This window comes from Anopheles aquasalis, chromosome 2 (genome assembly GCF_943734665.1).
Source record: "Anopheles aquasalis chromosome 2, idAnoAquaMG_Q_19, whole genome shotgun sequence".
Lineage (NCBI taxonomy): Eukaryota > Metazoa > Arthropoda > Insecta > Diptera > Culicidae > Anopheles > Anopheles aquasalis.
This window is the reverse complement of record NC_064877.1, coordinates 22570001-22582500: the sequence shown is the minus strand read 5'-3', so window position 1 is coordinate 22582500 and position 12500 is coordinate 22570001. Positions and strand designations below refer to the sequence as shown.

At 48.3% G+C, this 12500-nt stretch overlaps 1 protein-coding gene across 6 annotated transcripts in view; it reads left to right on the top strand.

Moving 5' to 3' along the window:
* The window catches only part of LOC126581584 (octopamine receptor beta-2R-like), a 79461-nt gene that overhangs the window by 55184 nt on the left and 11777 nt on the right, over positions 1-12500 (top strand). The window contains exon 1 of one of the 6 annotated variants that reach the window (XM_050245341.1): positions 232-362. The exons of the other annotated variants lie outside the window; for them this stretch is intronic. The gene's annotated coding sequence lies outside the window, so the exon portion shown is untranslated. Of the gene's footprint in view, positions 1-231; positions 363-12500 lie in introns of those variants that run through there. 6 annotated transcript variants of the gene reach the window in all.

Genomic DNA, 12500 nt, shown 5'->3' with positions numbered 1-12500 from the left:
TAGAGGTGCCCACCAGCTTCGTGTCTAACTAAAAAGTTAGTCAATCAATTCCAGCCAGCCCATTTTCAAGTGGCCATGATCTACCATCGCACCACCGCACCACGCCACTCGAAGCCACTTACTTACGAGCAGCAAAAGCCATAAATTAATTTCTTTCCCCCTTTTTTTTTCAGCTTGTGGTTTTGAGCAGCATCAGCACCACAACACAACCACAACCGGACCTCCTGGGCAGCTGACGTTAGCGCAAGGCCGCGTGCTGCTTGCTTTTGTTTTTCTCCCCGTTCCTTTATGCTGGGTTCCATCGTTACTCTAACGGTCCGTCCAAATCTTGCCGGAGTTTTGTTTGATGCTTCAGGATGCTGGTGAGTGTGGTTGCTTTTCCCACTCCCATGCCCAGGGAAGGTGCAAAAGGCGGAAAATAAGCTGTCACTTTTAGTGCAGCAAAGGACCAACCGAGCGACCATCAAAAGCATCAACACATTTACTGCCATTGGGCTACTTGGCATGGCGAGGCTGTATGTCCCATCCAGTGCGGCCATGTGAAGCGGGCTTTAAGATTTCAGTTGTTTTATTACTGCGCACCACGCCGCTATAATGAGACTCCAAATGTGTCGCATCACACTTGCTCGTGGCTCGTGATAATGGTTGCGAGGGTTGCACACAGTTACCGTTACCCCTTTGAATGCCAACGACCGGCCACCAGCCTGCCGTTGATGCCTTGTTGACGTGGGCGAACCGTCAGTCAGGAGGTCAGGAGGACAATGCAAAGAACAATGAACGTACGACCGACCGACGGACCATCCATCCGTTGGGATGGGTGATTATGTGTGAGCGAAAATCAGAAATTCCATTATGAATAATGATGCGAAGTAATTATTTTTGCAAAAGTGGCCATGCCGAAAACGCCGGCTAGCCGCCGGGGCGGGGTGAGGTGGACACAGCAGGTGTTGAGCTAATAAGCTTTTCCGCTCGCTTTCAATGTTGCACCTTGACGTCCCTCATGACGATGATGATGTGCTCCATCCGTTCCATTGTTCTACTGTGTCGTGTGTTTGCTCAAACAAAACGTAATAAATTTCGAGTGAAACCCCCTAGCACTGCCAAGCTTTTACCTTTCAATCGTCCAACCAATTAAGCTCAGCAGCTTCAGAACTGCAAAGGGAAATTCCATTTTCAGTATAAACGATACCGTCAGTTTCGCGGATCAGCCCCTACGTCAATAATTATAATTTACGCTCGTTTGAACATCGATTAGAATGCAGCGCGGATGTTCAATTAATCAGTCATATTGATTCCGGAATCGGTGCAAGCATGATATGTATTTGCGGGCGTATGGCAGTTGAGTAATTTCATGCATGACACTGTCACTGGTGCGTCGCAAATTGCCGCTATCTCACGGAATGAGGCTGGGGACGAGTTATTAACATTTCAAATGGAATTAAAACCGATCGGTGCCACCTGTTTTATTCAAAATTATGTACAAAAGCGAGAATCTCATCTGTCCTCCCATTGCAGGGCCAATATCGATTCGGAGCGGGAATTGAATATTGTTTGAAGTTATTGAATATTAATGGATTTGCTCCAAGCAATGCCCAAAGCCATAATTAGATCGTTTGAAGCCATGGGAAAGCGCGGGCAATTTCCTGCCCCCACTCGGCGGGTGGTGAAAACAGTTTCGATAATTGAGCTGTTCCGCATATGGCCATTTCCGCGCAGTCGATGCGCCATCATTAGAAAGCATTCCTGGCCACTCAAAATGGCGAATAGACGCGACCCCGCGCCGAGCCATTACGCAAGTCCCGGCAAATGGTACTGCAACACTTGGTTTCAGCTTCCTCGCCGCTTTCAGCTGACAGCAAACGGAGGAAGAGAGCAAATTATTGTCCCGAAAATGGTCCATCCTTCTGTGAATGGAAAATGGCCACCAACCACACGTGCGTGCGTCTGGGAGGGTCCATTAGCAATACCATTCATGCGGCTCACGTCCGTCCATAATATGGGGAGCGTTCGGGAATGAAATGCGAAGCGCTAAAAAGGGCAAATGGTTTGCCCGCAATGGTTACAAATGTACTAACTCTTTTCTCTGAGCATGCAAGCAATGAGTAATTGCATACTGAGCTGTTTTCCAGTTCCAAAAAGGGTATTCCAAAAGTAATTACGGTGGTAATCGCCACGAGACGCACTGGAAACGATTGCTTTGGAGTTCGGTTTTTTTTTTGGTTCTTTGAGGAGAGGCCACTTCCTTGAAATTGAAGCACCATTCGGGAAGAAGTACATCTATGTTGTGCTGTTGCATTGCTTGAATCTACAAGTGCAGTAACACGAAACACAAAAGACACACAGATAAACGGTGATTAGGCTAGTACATGCAGTACTCTAATCCATCTTGTTGTTGAACATGATTCCGGAGCGCACATGTTGCAAACATGAATGTTGATTGTAGCACAGTCTGTGTGGTCCTCCCAATACCGTCGGGCTTCATTGGTACCAGCTCGAAAGAATAGAAACCACCACCACCTGCTACGGTAGGTCAAGGCAGCTAAAAACCAACCGAACACAATAAATCCAACCATCCTACACATCCTTCTGTTGGTCATTAATAAATTGGACAAAAACACAAGCCGCCCATAAGCGCCCATACGGCCGAGCACATTGGAGATGATTGTTGCCTCATTTGCTGTGCTCCTCAGATCGTGCGCGTTGGTCAAGTGGCTGGCCCGTGGTCCCTTGTATTGTACGCTACAAAGTGATGACCCCGTTCTAAGACTGTCTCTCCTCCATCTTCTCACCCTCACCGTCACACATGGACAAGGTGTTTGCGAGCGTAGGCAGCCAGTGGCAACGGTGGAATCCGTCAGCGCCACGAGATATGAACGGTATTTGTCGTCGCACACGTTTCTGGTCCGAAAATAGATGTCCGCAGCGTCGCGGCCAAAAATAACGTCTCACGACACACAAACTCACACATTCAGTGTTTGCGACGGTCACCACCGTCGCTCCGCCACTATCGGCGTAGCTGGTCTACGATTTGAATGTTAAACATGCAGCAAATTTATCACCTTCTCGGTCCGCACGATACTACAGCTAGAGTGGGCTAGAGGAGGCAGTGACCAACCGTGCATCCCACCCTTTTCCACAACGCGTCCACAATCTGGTGCCAGCTGAAAGTTGTGGAAATGGCGGCCTCGCCATCGCAACGAAGCGGACAGCGCGGATTATCTTCATAAGTGGATATATTTCAATAGTAATTACCACTCGCGCAGACGATCTATATCCTCCAATCTGTGACAGAGGACGGCCGTCGGGAGGTGCACTCTGTGGAAAGTGGGATTTTTTTGTCATTTTCCCCGCCCAGCCTTCTTGTGATCGGCTCCCTTGGGGCGCTGCTTTGCGTTATGCTCCGTCTGGGGCCGGTCTGTTTGTTTAACTTTTGCGTTTTCACACTCGAGTGATGATGGATGGGTGACTTCTGTTCCCCACGTTGCGTTCGTAGTGCGCTCACGGGGGGAAGGTTGCAGTGATTTTGGAAATGTCTTTTTCCTTTCTTTATTTTTTTCTACGATATTCCTTTTGGATCCAAAAACCAAATGTCCTTGGCAGCTAGTTTTTGAACATCGCCACAAATCATGCCATTCGGTTGTTCCTTCTTGGAGTGGAAAATGAAAAAATGAAAAAAGCGAGAAAAAGAATACTTTTTCGTCGAGTTCTTCTTCAATTTTGCAACCAATTAATGTCATATCAGGTGATACGCAACTTTCACTCCATTACACACACCAGCATCGTTTAGAGCCGGACATCAAAGACGTCCTTGTCCTCTCTGTCCACCAGTTGGCTTGTGACAACAGGATGCAGCTGCTACAGGAGCTGTCAGCGAATTGGCGAACGCAGGAAATTAATTTCGCTTTTTCCTCGCTGTGTGGGGCCACATTATAAATAACAAATGACTACAGGAGACGTTTGTGAGGTTTTTAACGAAACATTTCCTACCACCCCTTTTTTATACTGAACTACGCAATACCGCTTGCATTCGATGCTTTCATCAGCAAACTGCCCATTGTTCTGCTCACCACGGAAATATAAATATGATGGTCACCGTGTAAAAGAGTGTACATTGTTTTCATTGTTTGAACTGCATCCCACGCTGGCTACTGGGAGTCATTTTCATATTTAAAATGTGAATCCCATAGGAATACCATTGGCTCAGCACTTTTCAAACGGCTGTAAGGGAAAACAAACACAATCGCCGTTTGGATGCATATTTGTAAATTGAACCAACTGCACAATAAACTCGCGCATCACTCCGTTTGTTGGTTAATATTTGAGTCATAATTTTCAGTCATTTTTTTATTCACACAACTACAAATTGTTATGCGACAAAGGCGTAGACCATGTGGTCGTTGTTGTTCTTGTCGAACCTCGAACCACTGAACAAACAAAGGAATTGCAAACGCAACCATAAAAAAACCCTCCACAAATGCCAATGAAACGAACATCGGCAGAGGCAGTTCGAGAGAACACATTTTATGGCCTCCCACCTACAATCCCCCCTAGGGGTGCTCAGTGATTAATAGTGCGGTGCACTATTTTTTTCCCTGTCCCAGCTCACCATATTTCAGCGAACGGCGCGATAATGGCGCAAGTGATGGCCAAAGCCGCCCATCGAATGCCCTGCCAATGATCGATTGTTTGAAGGCAGGTGACGATGAAGAGCTCTCGCGATCGTTCTTCGATTCCGGAAGAGCCGCTCACCAGACCGACGGATTGCCAAGCGCATATTAGCTCGAATGGCGAATGGCGTGGGACCCTTACCGGCCGCATTACCGCAAACACCGCAATTACTAGCGAGAGTTTGATGCATGCGCCGAGGTGCATCGAGCATTTATTGTGCGATAAATCTCGCACGCGACCGATGGTTGAGGTTTTTTTGGCTTAAAAAATGCGGCGCGACACAACGACCGTTGTCCCGAAGTGGGGCAGGAGTGTGATGGATTTATTCGCACATTGACCTTCGGTCTTGCTAATCGATTCGCTAACTACCATTTGGGAGGTGTTTTCTGTGATCGATTTGAGTAATTTGTTATCGATATTGTGTTAATGGCTTCATTTTAACACAATCTACACTCAAAGCCGCCTTCCATTTCCGTACAACAGACTTATGTTACTCATCCGTTCATCATTTATGCCAATTCGTGCTGTTCTCCACGAAAGAAAATTCCTAACTCAATAGCCAAGAGTCTGCTTTTCAATGTTCACGACCATTATCCCGCTCCCTGGGCCATCATCGCGGTATGCGATGCTGCGATGTTTCAGTTGTTTGTGTTGCGAACCGTAAAATAACAACCATTCGCGTGGAAAGGTGAAACTCATTTCGTGAATTATTTTGCCCGGTGCACCTCGGTGTCTTGAAATCACCGGCAGTAAACAACATCCATTCGTTTCTCCATCCATTCCAGTTCTCAGTCAACCAACCAGCCAGCCAGTGGTACGAAATTTGAAACGATTTCCCTTGAATGATTGCCTACTCCGGAGCACGGTCTGGGGCAAAACGTGCAAAACGTTGCAACGCCATGTCGCACCAGATGGAACAGGTGGTTCCATTTCCCCGAGAGTAATTAAATTACAACCGACATACCCTCGCACACATACTACGACGTGCAGTCAACTGCAACTGTGTGCTGAACCTTTTGCATGATTCCCGTACCGCAAGATCGATGCACTCTTTCGGTTGGAAAATTGTTGCAACAAAACTAAAAAGGCAACCTTCTTGGCACTCACTGCTCTGCCAGCGCGCTTCCAACCCAGGAGATGGATGGTTCCCTCCGGTACGCCTACGGTCGGTGCATTTTGGGGAGTTCTCTCTGACTATTCCTTGGACGCCACTAAGGCAGAACGTGGCCCGACTCGACTTGGACCAAGTTTTCCAATAAAACTTTGTACCTGCTGCACCGAGCCAAAGCACACGATAAGGCAGCCTTGCGACTTAAGACTTAGTAGACCTGAACTTATGATTCCTCCCGAGGAGCCAGCAGCGGAACCACGAACATTAGTTTCCCGTCAGTCAATCACTTCCTTTTTTGCGTCTTTCCGTGCTTCCTGTTCCTGTTCCTTCCCACGGGGAATGGTCTATGTGTTTAGTGGGGCAAGAAGGGAGAGAGAGAGAGAGAGAGAGAGAGGCTCATCGATTATTGATTTGTGGCAACTTGTTCTGGAGCTTCTCTCGCAAGATTTAACACTAGGCATCGGAACGGAATGGAACAGAACCAAACCAAACGATGGGCATGGCATCGCCCTAGCAGGTGAACTAGCATCCGGTTCGTGGTGTGGTCACAGTGGAGATTAAGCGAGCACGCCAACAGCCGACACACCACAGGTGGCATCCAGGGGACCCAGCAGCTGAATTCCATTTTGTCTGGATTAATCCATGAATTATGAACACGCATTCGATGGCTTGTCCCCTGGAAGCTGGAGCCAGCAGCAGCAGCAGCAGAAGCGAACCAATTCCGATCTGCACGCTTTGTCCCCAACGTATCCGACCATCGCTGGGCGCTCCAAGGCTGGCAGCTTATCGATTTCCACACCGACCCGATTCGATGGCATGCTGGCAGAGGAATGTAATTACAGTCTCTCTCTCTCTCTCTCTCTCTCTCTCTCTCTCTCTCTCTCTCTCCGTCGGTCATCCCACGGGCCCGTGTATGGTCCACATTTCAGCATTCGAGATGCAAATTGATCGATCCGATGGTTCCATGTAGGATCCGTTCCATACGCCATGTTTGCGGTCGGTAGGCGTGTGGCTTAACCGGAGGCGTTAGCAGCATACTTGCTGCACCCCCACCTTCCACCCCGCTGGAGAGCGATGCTGAGTGAGGTTGATCGATGAATCAATAACTTGCCCCGAAATTGCTAGTCAAACGCATGGAAGACAATCCCCCCGGTGGGGTGGGAGCCCCATGTCATCCCCTGTGGTTACCGAACCGAGAGTTCTTCTCCAGGGGATCCTCGCGAAGAGAATTCAATCTCCACCCACGGTTCCCACCGGGAATAAATTACTTTCGATCAACGAGACAAATAGAATGGAATCCGTCAACGCAAGCGAACCATTCTGCCTCGGTTGCCTCCATTTTATGTTCGACAGAACCGGAATGGATTGTCCCGTGTGCCGGTCCTATTTTGAGGTTGACACAGGTGCAGCGAAAGAACCAATGGATGGCGAAACTAAAAATATGCGAAAAAGCGAAGCATTAGCACGCTGGTACGAAGCGCTGTTTGTCGTCATTTGTCATTGAACGCGATGCGTGCGTGCGTGCGAGCGTGCGTGCATGTGTCCATGTTGTGGCACTCGGCAAGGCACTGCTCTGGACACTCGAACCTGTTGCCCGATGATAATGCGCCATTTCGCGCAAATGGACGGTTTTCGGTTACGTTTGGCTCTTGAAAGTTTGTGTTGAAATGTGCGCGAACCCGGCCCCTTAAACCGTAATGCTCTTCACATTCGAGACCGCGACGACACCGATGATGACGTCGATTAGCTGCTGGTTGGTGAATGAACGGAGAGGGGAGTGATGAAACTGAAGAAGCGACGGGGATTCGCGCAAATCTTCGCGGCCGAGTCGTCGAGACGAGTGATCTTGCACTTGAGCTGCTGAGCTGAGATGATCGAGTGTGATGGTCATGCCGATTTGTGGCGTTCTTTTAAAAATAGACTCATTCTTCAAGCGATCCGTCGATCGGCGGTCAATCAGCACGGTATGTGTTAAGGGAACCACGGGAGCGACAAGTGGAGGTGGCAAGTGGGAAGAGAGGGGGCGGGGCAGTATTTCGCATCGCCGGCGCCGAGGAAGCAGCGAGACCGGACTCACGTGAGACCGGGTGCATCATGTGAATGGCGTGATGATGCGCTGGTATGCGATGCTGAATGCCAACGAGGGTTGTTTGCATTATGCATTCGAGCCAGGCACACTGGTTACGATGGACTAACGAGCGAAAAGGCGGTCGGCCTATCCGAGAGGAACTTCAAATCAATCTCGATGCTAAATTGTTCCATTACCTCTAACCTACCTATCGTTACTCCTGGTGAGTTGGTTTGAACGATAAAACCGGAACAAACTGGCCCGGCATCATCACCAGATCGCCGATAAACCCACTACTACTAAACGATAAGCACCCTGGAGCACCGACAGACACTCACTCTTGTGTCCACGGATCGCATGGAGCGCCACTTGCCAGGCCGGACCAGGTTCGACTCCTAGCACCGTGGTGGATGCAAACGGATGCAAACTGCATTATCCCGTGATCAAAAGGTAGCTCGAAAGGCTTGGGATTGAATCCTGGCCCGGAGAGCCAGCCACCTGGTTCGCAGTTCATGCACCGATGCTTCACCGATGCTCATACACTGGATGCTCATCCGTCGATAACAACCTCTTCGATGGCCGTCAAGTGCTGGTGGTCCCAGCTGACGAGGTGTTTTGCTTTGCTTGAATCACTAACCTTCCGTTCCGTGCTCGTTCGAAGCCAATCAATATGCGCACTGCTATGCTGCCAGTCAGTGAACATAGGCTGACTTGGCCAGCCGTTAGCGTACAGCTTTTGTGGTGAAATTGAAACGCCCACCCTTTTGGAAGTGGATTTTTGGTAAATTCCTTTCGAATCGCTGCTGCAAACTTCTGCCACGTGCAATGTCACTAACGTGGCAGTATGTTATGATGTTCATTTTATGTACTTTTTATTGTTTCAATCAACAGCCGGTTAATGTTCTCGGGGTCATTTAAATCGACGCACTGAAATCGTTTCGAAAAAAAAGACGGATTCAAGGATGGTGACGAATGTAAAACATTCTTTCAAAACACGATCCACTTTACATGCCCGGCTCTTCATGCTCGTATGCTGATCCCGGTGGTAAGTGGATCGGATGTTTTGAAAATGCTTCGCGTACCTTAGACGATTTATTTGTCATTTCGTAGAACGAGCATCCGAAACACGCCAACCTGCAGTATGGTATGGGCTCATGTTCTAGTCCGGATTTTGTTTTCTTTTTTCCTTTTTCTGTGCCCAACACTCACCGGTACTGGTTGTACCGACACCTCGCTCGAATACCTTCACAACCGACCAACGTATGTTGCCGTTTCTTGGCGACTCACATCGTCATCGGTGGTCAGACCGTTTTGTTCTCAATTTGTGTTTCACATTTCACAGCCACAGCCCACAAGGGGCCGTCCAAGGGAGGGTGGGGGGTGGAAACTCACTCCCCCGGGTTCATGGTGAAGAGAACAAACTCGAAACATCATCCAACTCCATCCCGAAAATCCCCAAAACAATCCGTTCTGCTTCAGTCCCCGGCAGTCGTCGTACTTTGTACTCTTGTGACCATGCTCGGCATGTCGAGCGGAAGGCAAGGACTCGTTCGATCGCTTTCGGTTCGCTTTCGAGGCCACTGCCATGGTTGGCCAGTCCGCCGGTTGGCCGGTCGACGGATTGGGTGTTGCGGTGCGACATCGATTTTTGGTTTCACTTTTGAGTTCGATATTTTTAGGGTGTCCCCACCCCTCATCATCGGCCTCCCGTCGGTATGGACGAAGGCCGTGCGTTTTTTGGGGCCGGGTTCGGGAGGCCGTGGGGTTTTCAAATTGGTTTCTAATTTTAAAAACGCGACCTCCACTTTTGTGTCTAGTTTGTTCGAGACAAACACACACAGGCGCAGCGTTTCGGATGCCCAATGGTTTTTGCCTAGTCCGAGTGTCGTTCGCGGTGTGCGTGTTTGTGCTTGTAGGAGATTCGCATGCCACGCCAAGCCCATTGACAATGGGATGCGCCAAGGCAAATCGTTCAGCAGCAGCACCGCAGAGTGCCACATGATTTTTCTTCTCTTTTTCCAAATCGGCACCAGGCCAGACCACGCCAGGCATGGTAGGGATGCTGCGGCCACGTGTATCGGTGCCCCGTGTGGTAAATGAATGAATACGTTCAACGAAACGTTTCTATTTGTTAAACGATTCCGATATTTTCACAGCTGCACACCCCGATCGTGGTTCGAGTACGATGGGTTTAGTGGCCAATGGCCCCGATGGTCACCGGTGGTCGGTGGTTGATGGGGAACGGTGAATGAAAAAGTGGAAACATTGTTCAGGGTGAATGATGGTGATTCGTCGTCGGTTGATGGCGTTTAATTACTGATCTCAAATAATCGCTCGTGGCTGCGCATCTGTTTGCCGTTGGCCCCAGGATCGGTCGTGCGATTGTTGTGAAGGATCGTTCGGTTGTTCGTTTTGGCAGCAAGCGGGGTGATGAGATGTGATTATTATAAGACCGGCTCCGTTCAAACTGTTTAAGCGCCGCTTGATGCGAAGCTGTCATCGATTGTTAGATGTAACACGTTTCAATAGTGGGACCATCATTCAGTGTGTTTGTTTGGTTTTATTGTTTTGCAAAGAATGTAATTATTAGTGTTACAAATCGGGATGAGAATAGATTATGCTGGTATCAAACATACAATAATTATGTTGCTATGCTATGTCGCGATGAAATCAGTTTTCAATGCTATTCTCCAGAGGAGACTCTAGCTTCTTATAACACAAAGCAAACATAATTAATAACATTTCCTTAATGAGTTAAATTACTCACACAATGCTACCGAAAGAGTGATTATTTTTAAATAAAATATTCCAAAATGCAGAAAAACCAACTTACTAGCCAGAACTCAATTTCCGCTAGTCTTTCGATCCCTAATCTCTGTTGAAGAAAAACCTCACATTACCTACCAGTGCGCATAATATAAAATGTCCCAAACTTCATGCGCCACGATTGTTTTAACCGAAAAACATTGAAACGGTGGTAAAACGAAGGAAACTTGGGAAAACCGGCGATTCATAAAAAACGGAAGGTTTTCCGGCTCTCAATTTATCTCAGTCGCAACTGGAAACAACACCGGCTGCTCCATACCATATTCGACACGTACACGAACCTCCCAGAACACCTGCACCTGTCACTGCTTGGGGCCAAGAAAAGAAGCTTTCACCTTCTGTTTGCCTTCCGCCTGTCATTTCTGTTGGGGGGTTTGGTCCGTCGTTTGCGTTTGATTTCGCTGCCTCCCACGGTTTTGATTGTTTTTTGTTTGACTCCTCCCTGCGCGTATCACGCAACGGATATGAAAAGAGAAGACGCCGAAGGAAATGAAAGAAAGAAAAGAAAAGAAGAGAAGGAGAACAACGTCTAGAGCGGTGCGACAGGATAGCAGTGTGGTGCTACGGCTTCGGCATGACAGACGGCGAACGGAAGTACGTGCCACACCTCGGGCGGTTCGAGTGTGCCGAACCAAAGTATAGCAGCAGCAGCACCTGGCCAAACAGGGTGCGAATGTGACAAGCATTTTTTTTATTCCGATGTGCCACCTGTGCCTTACTGCAAACCTCTCCGATGCTCGGTTCACGTTCGCCTCATTTTCGCTCCCGGGAATCCCGGCGCACAGGTTCCAGAAACTAGTGCCGCGACCACCTCCCCTCGACATCGACTGATGAGCTTTTCGCTTTTGAGCGTAAAAGGTCGAGCACGTACTGAGCAAGGTACAAGCAGGTTTGTCCACCGGACGGAAAAAACGATACAGGCCCCAGTCCGTGAATCCGGCATCCTATCGTCGGAGTGTCCGGAGAGGATATTAAAAGAGCGTGAAAAGAATTTAAGAAACGAAAGTAAAAAAAATATCAGAAAAACAGAGGAAAGTAGAGGTACTTGAACATCCGTCAGCTACCTTTTTGGTGGTAGAAGGTGGGGGAGAGAATTATCAACCGTAGAACAAGTCCCGTAATTACGCTAACCTACCCATTCGTGTTCTGTTTCATTTCCTTTCACTTCGCCCCTTTTCAGGACCGATTTGCTTGCCATTCGTTTATTCTGAAAATGAGTGGAAAAACTGGGAAACGTTTTTCTTTTTGATGTTTCCAAAAAACCATTCGACCGGTGACTCAGAGTGAACGCAAACTCCCTTTCAAAGGCAATGAGGGTTGTAATTATGCGCACAGAAGAATCATTAACTTGACAACAACTTTTAGGATTGCTGTAAAGACGGCGAGGTGTAGTAAAACAATTCCTAGCAATGACCTGGATCTTTATAAAGTTTACTTCATCCTTTCCATCGACACATGCGCCGTGGATGCGCACCAAACAACGCAAACCCACGAGATGAGAAACAAAACAACAGAACCAGCTCTAATCTCCATACACTGTATGACGATGCAAGGCATGACCTATGCTTCCGCTAGAGTAGCATCATTAGCATGATGCTGCTCGTTCGGATGCAGCCATTACTCGGCGCTTTTCTCGGTCGCGATTCTGTGACGACGTTGTCCCTTTGCTCATCATTTTGTCCTCCACACTCCACACATGTCCTGGCACAAAAAAGAGGAAGCTCTGGCATTATTACGATTATCTGCATTGCAAATACTTTTACCCAACCGTTATCACGGCTAGCCTCGGTCATCGTCATCTTTGAGGGTGAAAAATTATGCGCAACG